General features: G+C 51.0%; 1 protein-coding gene across 6 annotated transcripts in view; it reads right to left on the bottom strand.

Moving 5' to 3' along the window:
- Window positions 1-12,102, bottom strand: part of Ccdc91 (coiled-coil domain containing 91) — a 118,011-nt gene extending 105,909 nt beyond the window's left edge. For 2 of the 6 annotated variants that reach the window (XM_060384525.1, XM_060384524.1), the window contains exon 1: window positions 11,413-11,690. The gene's annotated coding sequence lies outside the window, so the exon portion shown is untranslated. Of the gene's footprint in view, window positions 1-11,412; window positions 11,691-11,938 lie in introns of those variants that run through there. The other 4 variants (XM_060384522.1, XM_060384523.1, XM_021646014.2 and 1 more) reach the window with 4 other exon arrangements.
- Between the last annotated feature and the right edge of the window lie 10,044 nt (window positions 12,103-22,146).

Genomic DNA, 22,146 nt, shown 5'->3' with positions numbered 1-22,146 from the left:
GCACTCCACACTCCACACTGCACACTCCACACTGCAGCACTCCACACTGCAGCACTCCACACTGCAGCACTCCACACTCCACACTGCAGCACTCCACACTGCAGCACTCCACACTGCAGCACTCCACACTGCACACTGCAGCACTCCACACTCCACACTGCACACTGCACACTGCAGCACTCCACACTGCAGCACTTCACACTCCACACTGCACACTGCGCACTCCACACTCCACACTGCAGCACTCCACACTGCACACTGTAGCACTCCACACTCCACACTGCAGCACTCCACACTCCACACTGCACACTGCGCACTCCACACTCCACACTGCAGCACTCCACACTCCACACTCCACACTCCACACTGCAGCACTCCACACTCCACACTCCACACTGCAGCACTCCACACTGCACACTGCAGCACTCCACACTGCACACTCCACACTCCACACTGCAGCACTCCACACTCCACACTGCAGCACTCCACACTCCACACTCCACACTGCAGCACTCCACACTCCACACTGCAGCACTCCACACTCCACACTGCAGCACTCCACACTGCGCACTCCACACTGCGCACTCCACACTGCACACTGCAGCACTCCACACTGCAGCACTCCACACTGCACACTGCAGCACTCCACACTGCACACTGCAGCACTCCACACTGCAGCACTCCACACTGCACACTGCAGCACTCCACACTCCACACTGCACACTGCACACTGCAGCACTCCACACTGCAGCACTTCACACTCCACACTGCACACTGCGCACTCCACACTCCACACTGCAGCACTCCACACTGCACACTGTAGCACTCCACACTCCACACTGCAGCACTCCACACTCCACACTGCACACTGCGCACTCCACACTCCACACTGCAGCACTCCACACTCCACACTCCACACTCCACACTGCAGCACTCCACACTGCAGCACTCCACACTGCACACTGCAGCACTCCACACTGCACACTCCACACTCCACACTGCAGCACTCCACACTCCACACTGCAGCACTCCACACTCCACACTGCAGCACTCCACACTCCACACTCCACACTGCAGCACTCCACACTCCACACTGCAGCACTCCACACTCCACACTGCAGCACTCCACACTGCGCACTCCACACTGCGCACTCCACACTGCACACTGCAGCACTCCACACTGCAGCACTCCACACTGCACACTGCAGCACTCCACACTGCACACTGCAGCACTCCACACTGCAGCACTCCACACTGCAGCACTCCACACTGCAGCACTCCACACTGCGCACTCCACACTGCAGCACTCCACACTGCAGCACTCCACACTGCAGCACTCCACACTGCGCACTCCACACTCCACACTCCACACTGCAGCACTCCACACTGCAGCACTCCACACTGCAGCACTCCACACTGCGCACTGCACACTGCCACACTGCACACTGCCACACTGCGCACTCCACACTGCAGCACCGCCCCATTCCACACAGTCACGCCATGAGTGCCCTGAGCAGGTTTACCGTGGACAGGTCCACGGATCGGAAGCAGCTCTGCAGAAGATCACGACAACAGGGAAGGACTGTGGCCTTGGCAGCAGTCACCACAAACTGCATCTGGGAAGGAACAGCGTCTCAGCATCCTCCAGTAAGAACAGAGCTCTGCCCTAGCCGTGGCGGGAGCAACCCAGCGGACCCACCAGGCTGACCGTCCTGGGGAACTACACCAGGGCCTGTACCAATGGGCACTGGCGACACACTGCACTCAGCTGTGGACACACGCTGGCAGCGTCAGTGAGTGTGAGTCCACAGCCCAGCGCCCATCTCTCCCACGATGACTAAGTGACACGGAGCCCCAGCAGCGCCATGGAGCTGAGGAGGCTGCTCACACCACGTGTGTGGCTGTGCCCCTGAAAGGACAGCGGACCGGGAAACAGGCCGCCCCGCCCACACAGCCACTAACCCTCCGCTGACACCACCCTCTCGAGCAAGCACAGCGCACACACGGCTCCAGGATGCTGTGCCCACCCAGATGCGTCCACTCATCCACGTCTTTCCTCAGGCCTCCTCGCGCTAGGTTTGCAATCCTGACCTTCCAACACCACAGACCACCAGTGGCCACGGTGCATCTGTCTGTAAAGGCAAATAGCACTATTCCTTCCGGGGAAAGTGAGCGACCAGCACACTCATCAGAGCTCTGCTTCAGAAGGATTCCCCAGGACCACTCCCCAGAAGTCCCCGAAAGGCATGCTAGAGCTCAGCGTCCTGGGGAGAGCAGAACAGCATGGGCCTCAGTCTTTCCTTCCTCTTCAAAGGTTGTCGGGAGACTACCCATAAGGCCATGGGTGCCAGCTGCAGGGTCAGGGAGCAAGCACAGCAAAGCGGGCCATTCCCTGGAGCATGCCTGTGTCTGGTGATGGAGACTACAAAAGTCTGAAGTGCTTAGCTCTAGTGCACTGATACTTGGAACAATCCACTGGCGTTTCCCAGCACCGGTTCGCCTTTTCCACACGACGAGCAGGAGCGCTGGACAGGACATGGTGGTGGGCAGGAGCGCTGGACAGGACATGGTGGTGGGCAGGAGCGCTGGACAGGACAGACAGATGGTGGGCTGGAGCGCTGGACAGGACATGGTGGTGGGCAGGAGCGCTGGACAGGACATGGTGGTGGGCAGGAGCACTGGACAGGACATGGTGGTGGGCAGGAGCGCTGGACAGGACAGACAGATGGTGGGCAGGAGCGCTGGACAGGACATGGTGGTGGGCAGGAGCACTGGACAGGACAGACAGATGGTGGGCTGGAGCACTGGACAGGACATGGTGGTGGGCAGGAGCGCTGGACAGGACATGGTGGTGGGCAGGAGCACTGGACAGGACAGACAGATGGTGGGCAGGAGCGCTGGACAGGACATGGTGGTGGGCAGGAGCGCTGGACAGGACATGGTGGTGGGCAGGAGCGCTGGACAGGACAGACAGATGGCGGGCTGGAGCACTGGACAGGACATGGTGGTGGGCAGGAGCACTGGACAGGACAGACAGATGGTGGGCAGGAGCACTGGACAGGACATGGTGGTGGGCTGGAGCACTGGACAGGACATGGTGGTGGGCAGGAGCACTGGACAGGACAGACAGATGGTGGGCAGGAGCGCTGGACAGGACATGGTGGTGGGCAGGAGCGCTGGACAGGATGGGTGGCACTCACTACTCAGCACCTGCTCGTCCTCGCTGACAGCACTCCCCTCCTGCCTCGTGAATGAGATGCTGCCCTGGATGTACCATCTCCTCCGGAGGCTGCCCCACTGTGAAGCTCGGCCCTGAGCCAAGCACTGAGTGGGCTCCACTGATGAGTCCAAACTCAGACTCTACACCTCTACACTTCAGCACCCCAAAACTGGGGACATAAGCATGGCATGAGTCTGCTGGCCCACGAGCCCCCCCAGAAATACCAGAGCCAAACACACAGCATTCTGAGCCTCTCAAACTGTCAGAATCCAGTAGCTGTGTCCCCACACAGCACACAGCTGCCCTGCTAAAAGACCGATGGCCCCTCGGAAGGGCTGGGGAAACTGAGGCATAAATTCTGTCAGGTGTACGGGAACGTGGCTGACTGAGACCCAGCCTGCCTTTCGTTTGCAAGCTGTGTGAACCGACCCAGGGCTGTGACGTGCTACCTTTTATTATTCCTCCTTAGACTTCATCTCAACTGACTTAAATGGTCTGCTTCTGCAAACCGAGTCTCTATTTCACATGGGAACGCCATATCAACAAGCCAGCGCCACCGGCCAGCCTCCCCACCTGTCTGGCTCTGCTGCACACCCTGGCAACCCTCCCATCTCATCCTTAGCAGCTGAGTGCTGTGCGCAGGTTCCCAGCTCAGAACTAGAAGTTCTGCCCTTCAGGTACAGAACCCAGACTTCTTGCACCAAGTCGGGGCACCCCTAAAATGTATCCCAACAATTGCAGTGAATAAATCTTTTCTTAAGGTGGTATCTCATGTAGCCCAGGCTGGCCCTGAACAACCTCTGTAACCTGGGATGACCGAACTCTCAAGACTCCCACGTGCTGGGAGTACAGGAAAGCTCCACCATCCCAACCTCAATGAGGGGCCTGAAGCGACAAGCAGCCTCATTTTCCAGCTCCCTAAGCCTTCAGATCCCACCGTGGCCATCACACCGCAGCAGGCCCGGCGTCCCCACCCCGCTCTGGAAACTGCATCTGGGGCCATGCTGCAGTCAGTGAGCTGAAGCCGAAGCCGCCGCGCAGGATACCAGCTCAGAGAAGTCAGCCTAACCTAACTCCCCCACGGCCAGGTACGCCCTGGCTAGCGGCTCCACCAGGCGAGCCTAAGGCTTCTGTCTGTGTGTGTGCAGCTCACACAGTTCTCTCGGGGTGTGGTGTGTCCCACAGAGCAAGCTCCGGGCTTTACCTTTCTGGGCTGATTGAGGCTTGGAGCCTCACCTAGAGACAGTGCTGGGGACCCTGAGAACCAGGGCACTGACAGGCCACACCCATCACGGCGCAGGCCTCTGTGCTAGGCCCTGCTTCCAGCTGCCAGTGGTCTCAAGTGTATCAGGGTGGTGCGTCTCCAGACCCCAGTCCGCCTGCCGAGACCCCATTTCTTCGCAACCACTCCTTCCTGTGGAGCCCTGACTCATCACCTTCCCCGCTGACGTCCTGGGGACTCGGGGCTGGGGCGCCAAGCACTGACTCCTCAGTCAGCTGCAGAACTGAGGCCCCTCTCTCCACACGGACAGTTCTCAGATCCTACTCCACACCCACAGGTCTGACCTGCTCGGGCGCCTCTTCAAAAAGCAAAAACTCTCCTTCACCAAGAGAAACACAGAAAGTACTTGCCTGCTCACATTTTTCCAAGATGATATAAAACGCATTCTAACCACTAATTTTCGTTTCCCTTGAATTAAAAATACCAGACTCCTCAGCACATATTTTTCATGTGATTCTGACTTTAGCATGAATCACCTGTGAGTGTCTTCACCTCCTAAGTACTGAAGCACCGATTCTATTGAGGCGTCTATGGTGCGTAAACTAACTTCATCCAGCGGAGCACACTCCTCTCCTGTGTTAGGCGTCCTTTTCAGAAACACCTTCCTATCTTAACTCTGACCATTCAAAATTCAAAAGCAGCAGCTGTCTTCAAGGTGACACCTTGGTGAGCGCAGGTTCCCACAGGGAGTTCCTGCCCTGTGAGGTCCGACAGGGTGTCAGCAGCCTTCTCTACTGAGCCAGTTAACATATTTAAACACAAACAATGTCGCCATCTGGGAGACAGGAATGACATTCATTTTCATTTGCTCAGTCCCTTTCCTCACGTATACGAATCCCTTACATTGTGTAAACTTTAGTTGGTATTTTTACATTTTACACTGAACCTTAAGCGAGTCTACCAGCCAAAACAGGAGCACTACCATAGCACGCGGCAAGTGAAAACCTAGCCCCAGGCCACAGTGAAAGGACAAAGGCCACACCTGGGGCTAGCTAACAAGGACACTGGAACCCGGAGCCTGCAATGGCCTCCCTCCCAAGGGAGTAAGGAAATGCACATCAGGCCAACTGGAAAAGAGAGCACATCTCTGAATCACGCCTGCAAACCGTTCATGCTTCATCAGTCACACGAGAGGCACAGACTGAACCACACAGAAGGTCCCAGACTGCACGCTGGACAGACTCATCGTACGGAGGGGTGTGCAGGCAGGTGGCCTTCTGCCACAGTCAACCTGTCTGTGCTCTACTGTGACACTGGCTGCTGCTACAAGACAGGAGCATCCCAGCAAATGGAAAACATCAGTTACCCTCAACAACCAAAACATGGAAATACACAAACACATGCCTACATCAAGGCGGGAAACAGGCTCTGGAAATTCCTTCTGCGGAAAACCCAACTTCCCCTGAGCAATATGTTCAGGCACAGGACACAGCTCAGTAAATGCTTTGCTTTGTTTTCGTCTCTCCCTTTGGGCATAACGACTCTGGCAATCCAATCAAGATTCAGCTGTAAGTCACCAACCTAAAACTGCAGTCACATCTGTGGAGGCCAACGAGTCTATACAGAAACAGTGAGGGGCCGCAGTGGTGGATGCCTGTCTAGGAGGCCGTGCTTACCACAGCAACAGTGCTCTGTCACCACCTGAATCTGTTCCCATGGCAGCCTCCTCCCTGCTCGGGAGTCATCTTACCCAAGGGGGAGCTGCCTCAGGCTTTGGCCTGTGGACCCTCTCACACATCAGATGACAGCCAGTAATGCTTAGTGGTGTTCAGACACAGGGAAAAGTTCACATATCTGAACTTTAAGAACCCACAAATGATTTATTTCTTCTACAAAGCTAAAATATACACAGCTGACAAAGAAAATGGGAGAATGATTTGGATCATTCAAACGTTTCCACAGTGGCAGAAAGACTGACAGAGAAACTCCAAAAACCTCACACACTTGAACAACAGCGGCAAAAACTGCCAGTCAGTATTCTCATGACTCGTAATCAGCCAAAGGCTTCCAATATCCCAGTTAGCCATGTCCACGAGCCATCTCTGACAGGCAGAACAGAGGCTCTGGGACACTCTAGGCCCTCCTACCGTCACCATATTCTCTCCAGCACTGATAACCTGAAAATAATAATAAAACAGATTCAAAGCACAGGAAGCCCAGCAGCCTGCGAGCCACCCAGGAACTCTGAGAAGGCCCGTTCTCAGAAGCTGCCACTCCTGGCCCATCCAGCTGCCCCCTTGACATGGCCCCTGTGCCTCTCTGCATCTGGGCTAACGCAGGGTGCCAGGACAGTAACCTTTCCCAGAACGGCCTCTGCCAAAACCAAACAGGGCCGACCTTCTTAAAACTCAGCTCCAAAGGAGGTGACAGCTACACACACAACAGGCTACACATGGAGGTAAGTGGAGGAAAACATGCTCTTGAGTTATCTGCACAAGATGCAACATTTTTCTGAAAATCTCAAAGGCCATGTTTGTTCCCAAAGCTGCAAGCATGCTCAGGGTCTTGTGTGCCTTTGTGTGCCTATGTGTGCATGCGTGTGTGTGTGTGTGTGTGTGTGTGTGAGCGCACACTCACACTCTAGAGAAACTCGTAAGAGCTTGCTGCTGATCTGCACGAGTCGCAAATGAAAGCTAAGGCAGCACCACAGACTGCTCACCCGAGCACTGTGGCTTGCACCATCATTCGGAGACCCTTGGCAAAGGCTAGATGCACGAGTTCTATGTATTAACGGAAATAATTTATTGTACTCCAGACTTCAGTGGCTGCACTAGGACAGACTTACGAAATATCAAAACAAGGTACTCATGCAAACAAGCAGCGCAAGGCAGGATTCCCAAGGGAGGAAAATGACCAAACACCCAGAGAGCAGACAACATACATGTCCAATTTTCAGCAGAAAGAGCTGAGACAAATAGCAAAGTCCAGTGTGTGCAGACAGATGGGACGGAGATGCCATCAGCAGAGACACACCCTGGACTCACTGGCAACTTGAAAACTTACAGATACACTCTCAGGAGCTCATGGAAATCACGTCTCAAGAGAGGGGAAACCCAGGTGCTGTTATCCCCACGGGGAGATTTCTAGCTACGCTGACAATAAGAAAACAATGAAGTGTGGGCACAGAGTGTGACAAGCCAAAGCCATTGCAGCAAGTTACCAAACACAATACTTCAAAAGAGAGAATAAATAGAAAGCGCTTATAATCGTGCTTAATAAACCTCCCAATGAGCCAGGCATGATGCACGGCTGGGATGCCAGCACTCGGGGAGGCAGAGGCAGGCAGATCTCTGTGACTTCAAAGCCAGCCTGATCTACAAAGTTCACGATAGCCAAGGCTACACAGGGAAAACCTTGTCTAAAATGAGTAAGTAAGTAAATAAATAAAATTAAATTTTAAAAAAGATTCCCAATGGAAAACAATATGGAAGATGCACCAAAACGTAAGCAGCAGCTTTCTCAGAATAACAGTAGGGTAAATTTCCACCTTAACTAACAATGATTTCTACAATGAGACAAAGCAATACAACAGCCATGGATGACCGACTTTTAAAAGCTCTAAGCAAACCAGGAGTCAAAGACAAGTTCTCCATCTTATCAAAATGGTTAAAGCAAACAAACAAACAAAAAAAGCAAGACTACATGCTTTCTTTAAAGAAAATTACCAATCACAAATATCTCCTGAGATTTCTTATTCAGCATAACTAGAAGTCTTAGCCAGTGTAATGAGACAAGAAAATGCAAACAGCTGGGGAAATATGAATTAAAACTGCTTCTATGGGTGACATACATGAATGGGCAGAAAATCCTAAGGAGTCCACAAAAGCCACAAGTACTAATAAGAGAGCTGAACAATGCTGTGGATCCAGGGACAATATGCACACATCAACTCAGTTTAGAGACAATTAGACACAAAATGAGCAAACATACATACGTAACAAAACAGAAACAAGAGTTTTATGCTGACAGCTGAAAAACAGAAAGAGAAACTTGAAGTCCTGAGTAAGCAGAATCACCACAAGATCAAGGACGCCTAAGATGCCCGTCGCCCCAGAGTGATTAACAGCTTCAATAACTTTAACATCTGTCCTAGAGAAAGTGAGCTGCCTCCAAGAACTGCACAGGAAGAACAGAGCCACAACGCTTGAAACAATTTGGAAAAGTACCCGAGCGGAGAATTCAGCCTTCCCGACTTCAAGACTTACTACAAAACTACATTGCAGAGTGGTTTGGACCACAGGAGACACACAGAGAATGACAGAACGGAACTGACTGCCCAGAGATAAACAGAGCCACACGTCCTGGTGAACTGCCTTCTCACAAAAGTGCCAAAGACAACCTTGCTGAAGGACAGTAAGAATGGTTCCCTGGAGGCTGCCAGACTATAAAGGAAAGAAGCAGAGAAAGCCACTGCCTACACCTTGATTATAGACAAAGAGTAACTGAAAAGTGATCCTAAGGACAATACCTAAAACTACAAAAGGTCTAGAGAAAAACAGAAATTCTTTGCAAACTTGGGTCATGTAAAAAAAAAATTTTTTTTAATGAAAAAGAACTGATGCAATGGATTTCATCAAAGTGAAGTTTCACTCCTTTCAAGTGTCAGGAAAAGGAATAAATGGAAAACTCAAAGAAAACACATGTGAACATACACAGAGAGACATATATGTCTATATATAATACACATACATACACTACATATGTATATAAGGTTTGTGACCAGATTGTGCAAAATTTTTTAATTAGACAATAACTCACAAACCAAACAAAAGCTTGGAACAAATGCCTCACAGAAGAATATATAGATGGCAAACAGCAGCACAGGGAAATGTCTTGCCCATTAGTTACCTAAAAACTCACATAAAATCATGTGAGAACCAGGCATGGAAGCACACAGTGCAAGCACAGCTGCAGGAGATGGCAGGAGAATCGGGAAATAAGGCTAGCTTTAGCTACAATGCCAGTGGAAAGCCAGATTGGGCCATTTGAGACCCTGACTCAAATTCAAAAAATAAAAGAACGAGTCATCGGGAAACACCTCCGGAAGTAGCTAAAACAGGAGCTGAAGTGTCAAAATCTGACTGATGCATAGGAGCGCAGCACGGAGCAGCCACTGCAAAAAAACAGTAGTGCTAAAAAGTTAACTGTGCACCTGCTGGTGGCCCAACACTCCACCTCTCATTGTTTATCCAAAGGAAATGAAAAAGTGTCTCCTAAGATTTAAATATGATTATAGACCGAAAACGAATTTTAAAACAGCTTCATTCCAAAATACAACATAGAAGGAATCACTGTGTCTGTATGAAATCATCACCTGTCGATAAAAAAAACCTAATGGCCTGTAGCTGAGGCAGGAAACAGGATGTAGACATCTGCCAGTTTAGAGCCAGGCACAGGAGATTTCACCCTGGAAGATGTAAGGAGAACAGAGGCATGGTGCCTAAGCAGAGGTAACCAGCCACATGGCAAAATATAGATTAGTATAATGGGTTATTTTAATTTATAAGCTAGTCAGAGAAGAGCCTATCTATATGGCCTAGGTATCTGTAAATAGATTATGAGTCTCTTGAGTCATCATCCTGGGAGCTTGGGGCTGGATGGAAAGACCACTGCAACAGTTCAAAACTTAGAAATGACCTAAACGCCCACCAACTAGTGAGTACACTGTGGTCTTTTCATTAAGCACCACTCCCCTTTTTAAGGAGACACTAAGTTCGGACACAGACACCTAAAGGGTGAACTAGAAAGGCATTCAGTGAAAGAAAGTGGGAACAAAGGGCTACACCCACCATTTCACTTACACAATCCCTGAACAGAAAAATGAACACAGATGAATCTGTAGCTATCCTGAATGATGCCAGTGAGCTGACTGGGCACTTGTAAGAGGGTATACAAAGACATACTGAGGTAAGTAACGGAAGGCTTACCCTAAACTGAAATGTGAACGAAATGCCTTTCAGGAAAATGTGCATCAACTCCAACTCACATAAGCTAAAGCCGTATTACTGGGAACTAAAGAAAGGGGACACAGCCGGAAACCAAACCCTAAAATGTATCAAATCTAAAAGAGAACATGCCATTAGTAAGAAATGGATACACACTGATACAGAGTGGCCTTTCAAAAAGTTTACATTTTACAGAAATGAGATTTAAAGTTACAAAGTACAGGCTGCCAGTGGGGAATGGTAGTGTGAACTTTTTCTCCTTTTTCATACACAGAAACACCTCACCAACCTCAATCCACCCCCACTTGACTTATTCCCTTCAAGATTTTCTTCATTCATAAAACGTGTATATCTTTACAAATCTGACAGTAGCCGCGCGCTCAATGTGAAGTGCACCATTAGGCAAAGTCCTATCTGTTCATCTCTCTCTCTCAGAAACTCAGAGGAATAGATGTTTCTCTGGATGATTTTCTAAGCAGCTTTCCTTTTCTGTGAAATAGTAAGATGACTGAAATTTTTCTTAAAAACGCAAAATTCCTGGATTACTTTCTCCTTTTGTTTCATGTTTATTCATTTGGACCATGCTGTTGCTAGGCAACCGGTACACATTTCCCAGCCCACAGAACTGCCTCCTAGCCATCCTAGAGGACCAAACTTCCTCCCCAGGCAGCTCTCCACACACTATCATGCTGCTTGGAGGCTCCAAGGAGGTACAGCAGACCCAGCCTGTTCCCTGAGGCACTGATCCCGACAGGTGAGGGACACACAGACACCCGGAGAGCAACCAAAGTGGCCGGGGAAGGGGGAGGAGGACCACAAGTGCAGAGCTCTACTTCTTGTCTGCTGCTGTCACCCTTCCCGGAGTGTCCTGCAGGCGTGCGGCTTAAAAGGCGAGATGATGTTGGCCCACCCAGTGACCCGTCAACCACGCAGCATGCAAACGTGCCCCGGGGCCATCCACCGACCCGGGCGGCCAGGATTCGGGGCGCACGCTGTCAGTGTCTGCACAGTGGCACAGGAGCCGGGGACCGGGGACCGTCTCTGAGGGACCTCAGCTGAACGCAGTGCGGACGGCCACAGCGGCGCGCACCGCCAAAGCCGACGCTCGCGTGCAAACGACGGAAGGGCGGGGACGGCCCGAGGCGGCGCGGGGCGCTGGGCACTCGTCCCCGGTGGGCGCCGCGACCGGCTCTCCGAGAAGACCCCGGCGCGCAGTGCGCACGGCCCGGCCGCGGCGGGACCGGAAGGGGCGCGCCGCTCGGCGCCGGCGGGAACAGCGGCCGGCTCGACACTTCCGTTCCGCCGGATGCTGCGGCGCGGCGAGCAGGCGAGCTCCGGGGCTGTGCGCTCCGGGCCGCGCGACGGCGGGCGAGGGGGTGCCGCCCCGGGCCGGGCCCCGCGCGTCGCCCGGCTGCGGCCTCGCGGCTGGCGGGCGCTCCGCCACCTGCCCACCGCCGCCGAGCGCGGACCCCGGCGGCGAGCACCCTTTACCTGCTCCGCCGCGGTGCTGCCGCGCGTCGCACCGGCTCCGTGCCCGGGACGCGGGACCCCCGCCCCCTCCCGCAGGCCGCGAGCCCAGGAACCCGAGTCGGGGCAGCCCACGCACCGCCCGGCGTCCGCGACCGCCTCACCGGAAGTTGATTTCCACGGAGCCCGCCCAGGCCTGCGCACGCGGGCGCGTCACGTGACCCCGGGCCGGGGGCCCGCTGAGCCTCACGTGAAGAGAGCTGACGGTGCTCCGAAGCCGCGTCAGCCTCCTTTGTCTGAGGAGTTCAGTTTGTGCCCATCCACCCGATGCTGGAAGCTCCGCGGGCTGGGCCGCAGAGAGCATCCCCGTTGGGCGATCCTCGAGTAGTCGACTCTGCAGTGCACGGCTCTGAGTTACGCTCTTCTGGCCTTCCTCAGGGGGTTCTGCCTATTAAAGGTTCTCCATCTTCCGTCGCGGCAGGCCCGTCAAACCGCCTCCCCAGTCAGAGTCTCCTGTCCAGAACTCGAATCTGCCATGAGAAGAGCCCTATAATCTCTTCACCGCTTTACAACCAAGAACAGCCGAGTAAAGCACCTGGCAGTACGGCGTGCTCAGGAAGTGTCTGACGGGATGTCTGGTGCTAATGGCTTAGCAGAACAACCAAGTCCCTGGATGCCCCTAAGCTGCTCTGGACCACCGTGGAGGTTGAAGATCCCTGCGCTGGGACTGTTGCTTTTGTCATCCACTCTGTCATCACAGTTCGTTCGTACTCTTAGACACAGCCCTGTGGCATCCCTAAATCAAAGCCTTCAGTCAACCTCAAGCTTTTCCTGAAGGGAACACACACACACACTTGACAGATATTTGTTTGAAAAGGAAGTGATTGTGTAAACAGCCCTGGGTGTTACATGGGAATGGTCAGTAGGTAACATGCTTGCTCGGATAATTTAGACAACATTCTCGGAACCATTTTTGCTCAGTGTATACCGTTTACGTGGGACGAGTCAGTGAAGAGAGTCTACGGAGGAACTAGAAACACCCAAGATATTTCACTGCCGAGTACCCTGGAGCTTTGAGTGTGCGTCTCTGAACTACATCCTACAGAGGGCATTCTTAAACAGCTTGGGAATAGCTTTTCCCTTTCTTCTACTGAACAAAATTGATTGAACTATATATAATCGCTGTGAAGTGTCAACAGGATCTCGACAAGTCTCCACTGAGCTAGGCAACCTCAAGTCAGTAGTGAGCAACTTTAATGCTGAACAGATCACTTCTTCTGGCCCTTTTCCCATCCCACCTCTTCTTTGCACAATCAAGTGTATTTCTATTATACAAACTCGATGCTTTCTTACACATTTTTTAAATGCCTGCTGAGCCCAAGTCAAGGGCCACGACTTATTTGTACACCGAGCAAGCTGTTTCCTGTTTCTCCTTGCACATCTGGCAGGCTAGTAGTTAGAAAGGGAAGAGCATTCAGTAAGCATTTCTTAAACTGTTAATCAAACCTATGCATTAGCTTGCCTCTTCTCTTTTTCTGCTTGAAACTTTAGTGCCTTTGGGTTTTCACTGAGACATCTGTATGCTTGTGCTGTCCCACTCAAGTTCAGTTTTACATGGACTCAGTAGTGGTTGTAGCACACACAGAGCATTCTGTGTGTATGGCACTGGGCAAAAATAGAATAAAAATCTGTTTTCTCAATGTGTACACTATAGGATTATGAGGTCACTTCTGAAAAGAGAACACAGACTCGGGGAGGGAATTTAGCATGCTATAGAGCTGGATGGAAAGCCATCTTAACCAGCAGAGTGACCGTTTCTCCCCACAGCACACCACTCCACTTTTCAAGTCATCAGAATATCACCTCAGAAATCCCTCCTAGGAATCTGCATTTTTAACTTTAATTTTTCAACATACTCACACGTAGGCACCCATAACCATGATCAACTTTAAAGTGCTTTCACAGCTTCCAAAGGAAATCCCATATTCCTCTGCAGTCATCCCTTCCTCCACTCTGCACACCTCCCCTCAGCCCTGGGCAACAGCAATCCACTTTCTGTCACAGACTCTGCTTACTCTGGACATGGCTTACACGTACACAGAGTGGCCTCTTGTGCCTGGTCTTCTTCACTTAGAATACTGTTTTGTAGCTTTGTGCTGGCCCTTCCCTCTCATATAGAGACTGGACAGGGACTGTAATTGCTGGGTCACATGCCAGTTCCACCCCTCAGGAACTCTGATCTTCTTCTGCACCTTTTACACTCTCATCTCCGCTGGGCCTCACTTCCGGAGCACACACCTTGCTCTTGATGACTCAGCATAGCACTTCAGCAAGCTCTCTGATGCTGCCCCAGACATTTGCTATGTGTGTGTCTGCTGACCCGAAGCACTCGTAGCCAGCGCCCTGAGGTGAGACTTACGGCCCCACCTTCAATAGGATCGAATGGAGAAACATGCAATCAGGGCAGAAGTGAGACTGAAGAAATGACAGGCGCCAAGCGCTCCCCTTACCCGGGCTACCCAGGAGGTGCCGCTCATTGGATAAAAGGCTCCAGGACCAGTCCAGCTAAGAAATTGGAGCGTGCTTCAAACAAACAAGAAAGAAGGAGCAGGAAGAAAGAGAGAGAGAAAAGACATGGACTTAGTGTTTTCACTTGCCTGGAGCTGTGGGGTAAATACAGTTTGAGGGTAAGTCTGCTGAGGGTAGGTGCAAAACACAGCTTTCGTTCCAGAGAAAGTAAGAGCTTATTCACTTTCAAATATAAGTGATCATGAGCTGGTAACGCTGATTCAGGCTACAACAAAAAGACATGTTCCACCATGGGTGAGAGTAGGTACCTTTTCGTAGTCACGGAACAAAACAAAGTCACAAATGAATTCGATTTCCAAACATTGTTAAGGACCCTGACCAGAGCAATTTCCGCTGTGCAGAGCAGCCTCTGCCTGTGTTCTGACTTCTTAGCCCCTGGGCTGGTGGATTCGGGGTGCTGCTAAGGAAATACGTTCCAACAACCTCACCTGGCAATAAAACCGAATGTCAGATCAGATGTGAATGTGGGTGTAAAAAGCCTACTCAGGGCACTAGACAGAAGCTCTTGCTGTTTCTGGATCTGTAACATTCCACCACCCTAGCACCATGGCCGTGTTAACTGTAGTCTGCGGAATCCTCTGCATGGAGATGACATTGGTGCAGAGGCCGCCAGGCCAGATCACACAGGAAAAACAGTATCTCCAGAGGCAACACAGGGAGAATGTCACAGACTTCAGAGAGACTGGACACTCGTCTGTGGCCTCGGAATCTCCGGGATTGGTTCACCAAGGTGGGGGAGTTATTTCACAGGAGTGTGCAGGTGAGAGGTGACCAAGACAGGTGCACACAGAGTGGCTGGAGTGAGGAACTCTGAGTGAGGTGCCATGAAGGTGGCAAAGCTCGCTGGAAAACTGCAAAGCAGGTGCCAGGGAGAGGAAGATGAAGAGCTGAAGGTGGCTCCAGTGCTGAAGCTGTGCAAAAGGCAGAGGATGGAGCTCTACTGGGGGGGAAGATGAGACGCTCTGAATCCCTGTGACAGCTGCAGCCCAGCTGGGTGACTGAGAGGTAACACAGCCGCAGGCTGCAGGCAGCGTGAAGCCCAAGCTCATGGTGCAAAGCAGAGCTGACATGTGACAAGTGTGCGCTCGGGCTCGGGGATGGCACCGCAGTGTCTGTCTGGCGAGTGTGCACGCTGGTTCACAGGTGGCTCCTTACTGTGTCCTCATGCCACAGAGCTAGCCTCCACCTGAAGACACTGGCCAGATTCTGCTCATGACCATGGTGGTTTGCATGTTGCTGGAGTTACCCACAGAAGTGCAAGGGTCACAAGGGTCACAACACACTGTGTGTAGCAGCTCAAGCCTTGTGGAATCGTGCAAGTTCAGAATATTCGAAAGGGGTCATTACCCACGAGGCCTTGCAGGAAGGCCAGGGGAGATTTCCAAGTGGGTGTTCCGTCCAGCAGTGCCCTGACTGACAGGAGCTAGAAGGCGGGCTGCCCTCCCTGGCACGGCTGCTGGGCACTGGGCGCGGGGATAGGGAGCTGCTGGGCGCTGGGCGCTGGGGTAGGGGGCTGCCGGGCTCACCGCAGCTGCTTCCCAAGTCACACAGACTGTTCTGGGCTCGCTCCTATGGGCTGTGGGCCCCTGCTTAGTGACTGTTGGAGGGGACTTCGCCTCTCCTCAGAACATAGTGAAGATGAGTGTAAAGAACATAACTGAAGATGAGTGGAAAGGAACCAGATCCAAGGACAGCGAGGGCCCAGGGACCAAGAAGAGGCCACAGAGCCCAGAGGCAGACCAAAGTCAGTCTGAAGCCCCAACACTGTAGTGGCTGTAACGCCTGGTACCTTCTGGGTTTTCTGCTCCCTGAGTATCAAGTGTGTAATGGTGTGGAAGGAGTCTGTATTTCTAGCCTAGGTGAGCTGTTGTCTCCTTACCGCAGAGAAATGCCTTGTCTGGCTTTCCCCTTGGCTGTGTGCAAGCTGCAGAGCAGGGAGAATTGAGCGGCTTTGCTTAGAAGCTGTTCTCCCTGACTCCTGTGACGCTTGGCAAATGCATGGGTCAGTGGGAAAGGACAGCGCACACTGGCCTGAGACTGCACAGCGGAAGGACGGGGTGAGCTGTGAACGACGGGGTGAGCTGTGAACAACGTAGCACCTTTCTGGTCTTCACTATTTCTGAGTTATGCTTGACACACAGCCACTTATGACCTTACAATCCTGGAGGGCGTGTGTGACCTCTGACCTTTCACTCTGAGACCCCTGGCAGCCTCCTCCCCAGTCTGTCCACGACCCTCCCATGTGCATTTCAGTTTACATAGCCTAATTCCAGCTGAAAAGAAACTCCCCTAATTAATGTCTGAGAACATGAATTGCTTCTTTGGTAGACAAGGGCAAATGAACAAAAGAAGAAGCCAGGAAATGAAAAGAGTCATAACTTCTTCTGTAGAGTGATACAAATTAATAAACATCAGTTTCATGGTCACTTCCCTAACAGGCACCTCCGAGTAACTCACAGAAGCCCTGGCTGGACACAGAAAGGATGTGTCCACTCTGCCCTGGAGCTTCACATCCTTTCAAACTAATCCATTTCTGTGCACCTAAACTTTCTAAAGTCAGTGCTAGGTGGATGTGTGTGTATGTGTGTTTGCATGCAGGATGGTGCTTGCCCAGCATATGCTCAGCTCTGAGTTGAATTCCCAGAAAACAAAACCCATCTATCCCCACTGTTTGATCACGCACAAACAAAAAAAAAAAAAAAAGAAAGAAAGAAAAGAAAAGAAAAAGTAATATCATGGGCTGATTTTAACAGGCAAGCTATTCGGGTAATTACAAGTGGCTGTTGAAATGGCACACCTCCAGCCACTAAATGCTACATTTCTATCATGCGCACTGGAAAATCCAAACAGAAGCTGAGGTTCAGGTCCTCGTCAGACCACCACACTGCATCTCTCAAAGCTGCTGCCACCGCCACGGACCTTGCAATCAGTGCACCCGGCGGGATGCCAGGCGAGGGGGCTGGAGCAACCCAGAGAAACTGAGTTTGAACTAAACATTCTCATAAATTTTGGTGTACCACAAAATTAACACATCATGAGAAAACCCTGAAGTTTGAAAAATGGGGTTGGAGAGAACACAACTGAACCCCCGGCAGCATTTTCTGCCTTTTGATGCTTCTTTCAAGTTGACCAGAAAAAGGAAAGCAGTACAAGGCCACGGCGGGCATCTTCCTGTTTACATCTCTTTCTTTCTCCTTTGCTTTTTGGGGGCTTGGGGTTTTAAATAATTCTAATTGTAAAAGGCAATTACCTCTTTAATTATGCCAAACTTTAATCTCACATAGAATAAAAAAACTGAGATCAGTTTCTTGCTAGTGGGGACAATTGTGCCTTCCAGTATATTTTAGCGTCAGTTCAAAAAATGATTATATGTGTGTGTATGAAAATATTGGGAATGCTGTGACGGCATAGCAGGTATAGAGGTATAGGCCCTTGCAATGCAAGCCTCTTGGCTGAGTTTGATCCCTAGAACACACACAGAGAAAAACATCCAACTCCACAAAGCTGTTCCCTGATCTCCACAAACATGCTTTGGCGCTCTCAAGTCCTCCATAACAGCACATACCCACAGTAACGCTAAAGTAGATATTAAATAAAAATCTAAGAAAACACTCCGAAGCTTTTTTTTCTCCTAAAGGCTTTAGAAGTTTGAAAGCTGTTGACATCTGGCCTGCGGTTTCACAATCTGCCTCAACAGCAGGCAGCAGCCGCTCTGGGGAAGGGAAGGAGGATGGAGCACAGGCGAAGCCATTGCGCTCTACCATCCTGCAGCCCACAGGGCAGGTGTGACCACGCACGCCAGGGCGTCATGACTGCCGCCTAAGGTAAAATCATACTTAAACCTTTAGGAATATTTTGTGTGTGATTGTTTTGTACCTTGACTGTGGCTCTTTATCTTCCCTGTGGCTCTTTATCTTGAACTTTGTAGTTGACAACACAGTATTGTGAAATCAAGAGTCAACACTCCTGAAAAGCTCTAGGAAAACAAGAATTTCTGTTACCCCTGCCCCAGTGCTAGGGATTGAGGCTGAGGCCTCACACGTGCCAGACAAGCCCTCCACCAGCCTACATCCCAGCCCCAAATGCCGAGAGCTCCAGACCATGTGTGAGTACATGTTGTGTGGGTCCAATTCCCCAGGCCCATTGCAGGGCCAGGTTGCTGCTGAGGTGTGTTTTGCAATCACCGTGCACAGTTTGTGCCCAGTTCATCCCTGCACTAAGATGTCTGAGCACTTGAGAATGCAGGAACTGTCTTCATACAGATCCACTTAGCCATAACCCTCGAGTTCTCTCCTGAGCTCCCAGGCTCTCCTTCCATGTCCCTGTCCTGCAGTCTTGAACCTGTGTTCTACCTGGTCCCATTCCCCATGGGAAATCTCTACCCCGTACACATAAGTCTCCTTCACACACAGCCATGGGACGCACAGGTGCCTGAGTCTCCTACACACACACACACACACACACACACACAGGGCTGTGGGGTGCACAGGTACTGAGTCTCCACACACACACAGAGACACACAGACACACACACACACAGCTGTGGGGTGCACAGGTGCCTGAGTCTACACACACACACACAGACACACACACACACACACACACACACACACACACGGCTGTGGGGTGCACAGGTACTGAGTCTGGCTCCTCTCCCGGTGCCCGTTAATCTGGGGCAGTCAGTCTCGTTTGTCCTTGTTGTTGACCTTTTTCCTTTTCTGTTGACTTCATCCCAGCTGTCCATCTCATCCCTTCTGCTGAGACACGTCCCTGCGCACTTCAGGCATCTGATTCATTTGGCCAACTGATGAAAGATGAGAACTTTATGACCAGCCTGACACTTCCCATGCTCCAGATGGTGCCGGTGTCAAGAGTTGGACTTGCGTCCAAAGATGAATGACCTGGGCCCAAATCCCACCTTATCGAATGCTCTCTGTACCTGGACCCGGTACCAAACCTCACAGGTCTCATTTTAGGAAACAGAGTTCGAGGTATCGTTGGGATGGAGATGCTTGTGGGGATCAAACAGAAGGTGATGGTGCAATGCAGTATGGACACAGGGCAGCCTAACCCAGACCAGCTACTACAACACCCTGGGACAAGTCAGTGCAGCCTCTGTTAGGGAAGGGGTGAGTATGAGGGAGAGGGTGAGTGTGAGGGAGAGGGTGAGTGTGAGGGAGAGGGTGAGTTTGAGGAAGAGGGTGAGTGTGAGGAAGAGGGTGAGCATGAGGAAGAGGGTGAGTGTGAAGAAGGAGTGTGAGGGAGAGGGTGAGCGTGAGGGAGGAGTGAGTGTGAGGGAGAGGGTGAGTGTGAAGGAGAGGGTGAATGTGAGGGAGAGGGTGAGTGTGAGGGAGGGGTGGAAGGAAGAGCGCCAGTGATGTCTGGGTTGTGAAACGACCCTGAAGCTCCCCATCAACAGAAACGTAACATCACGGCACCATCGTCCACAACTCGTAAACAGCTGAAATGAGCCTCTTGCACGCTGTGGGGTGTGCGCAGCGGCATGGAAGTGTGGGCTCATCAGTTCTAGAGTGTGCTCTAGCATGGGCCTGGCCATGCATGCGGTCACAGGGGTGGGAACTTCCTGGCCTCAGAAAGCTCAACTCTGTGCAACTAAAACGAGTCTGAAAAGTGAAGCCACTTAATTTTAGCTGGTTCTTGTAATTCCAGTAAATAGGAGGGGGAGGCAAGAGGATCAAAAGTTCAGGTCATCCTCAGCTACATAGTGAGTTCCAGGTTAGCCTGTTTTATGTGATAGCCTGTCTCCAGAGAGAGAGAAAGAGAGAGAGAGAAGGAAGGAAGGAAGGAAGGAAGGAAGGAAGGGAGAGAGAAAGAAAGAAGGAAAAGAAAGAAAGAAAGAAAGAAAGAAAGAAAGAAAGAAAGAAAGAAAGAGCAAGGAAGGAAGGAAAGAAAGAAGGAAGGAAGGAAGGAAGGAAGGAAGGAAGGAAGGAAGGAAGGAAGGGAGAGAGAGAAAGAAAGAAAGAAAGAAGGAAAAGAAAGAAAGAAAGAAAGAGCAAGGAAGGAAGGAAGGAAAGAAAGAAGGAAGGAAGGAAGGAAGGAAGGAAGGAAGGAAGGAAGGAAAGAAGGAAAGAAAAAAGGAAGAAAGGAAAGGAAAAGAAAAGAAAGTTTACATGAAGATTACAAACAAGCAATGGAAGCCGGTTCTAAAGAGCGAATCTGGTGAGTAAACAGTGAATTTGTGGGCGTTTGTTTGTGTGTTGCCTCAGATGGGGTCTCACTGTGTAGTCTCTAGCCAGCCTAGAACTCACAACAGAAACCATGATGTCTTCAACACAGAGACCTCCTGCCTCTGCCTCCCAAGTGCTGAGATTAAAGGTGAGCACCCACACCCATTAGTGGGAATTTAATCAACACTTTTGAACCTTTAATAATGGGGGGGACCTGCCAGAGACTGCAGAAGCGGGCAGCCAGCTCACTGCTCAGTGTGCCTGCTGTGTGTGTTCTTAAGCTGAACGGAGCGTGTGGTGCCGGAAGCCCTCTCTCGAATACAGTGAAGAGAATAAGGACGAAGGAGCAAAACTACACAGCACGAATGTGAGTGTGCCATTCATGTCACACATGCTCACATCACATGTTGACTGGATTAGAAACACCATGGAAACATAGACTCACCAAGGAAACTTAGAATCGTCATGGAAACACAGCTCTGGTGACTGTCAGGATGCTCCCAAGAGTTTCAACTTCGGGAAGAGATCCCCAGGAATGTGGGCGGGGCTGGGCAGGACTGAGGTCAGGGCTGAATGAGGAGAGAGCTGAGCTCCAGCGTTCGTTCACGACTGTACATGACATGTGCTTGTGCCCCTGTACCTCGAGCTGTGAGCCCTCCTCCTCGTGCTGCCTCTTAGTGGGCGTGTGCCACCGCTGTGAGGGAAGCCAGGAACGCACACCTGCCCGACGGGCATCTCCCTAAAACGTCACCTTGTATAGTGACACAAAGATTAAGTCTAAGTACATATTATGTGTGAGAATACTTAGCTCCCTTGATATATATCGGTAGAAACTTCGTATTTTATCACTTGGGAGAACGCAAGTGCTATTTTAGTTAAGTTTCTCAGAATCACATTTTTTTTTGCCCTTGCTGAACAATATAAGCAACAAATCAGAGGAAAGCTTCGAGGAAGTCCTTTCTTCTGTGAAAGTAAAATAAATAAATATCAGTAAAAGCCAGTTTAATGAGGAGCTGCAAAGCTTGACTGGAGGAACCATCCAAGTTTGGCAGAACTAAAACTTCCAATTATGTAATAAAAAATATCAAGAAAAATCATGTTCTTTTTTTAAAAGTTTTAGATAAGTCAGTTGCTTGCACTGGAAGGGTAAAAATATCGATGCTAGTGTTTTTGTCTTTTTCTTTGCTTCAGATTGGAATTTCAATGAACAGGTACTTGCTTTTCGCTTCCTTTCTGAAGCAGATAGCCAATGATCTGAAGGTCGTTGAGGAACGGGCAATACGGATTTACTGAAATTGGTGAAACAGCTTAGTGGAGGCTGGCTCGCTGGGATCCACCGTTGGGGGGGGAGATCCGAGCTGTGTATATGCGTCCGGTGTTGAGTCAGCTGGAGACGGCTCCGGGTTAGGTGGGTACGAATGGATCCACGCACTCGGCTGGTGGCACAGAGGCGTG

This window comes from Meriones unguiculatus, chromosome 5 (assembly GCF_030254825.1).
Source record: "Meriones unguiculatus strain TT.TT164.6M chromosome 5, Bangor_MerUng_6.1, whole genome shotgun sequence".
In the NCBI taxonomy this organism is placed as follows: domain Eukaryota; kingdom Metazoa; phylum Chordata; class Mammalia; order Rodentia; family Muridae; genus Meriones; species Meriones unguiculatus.
The sequence above is the reverse complement of the archived record's forward strand: the minus strand, read 5'-3'. Positions and strand labels throughout refer to the sequence as shown.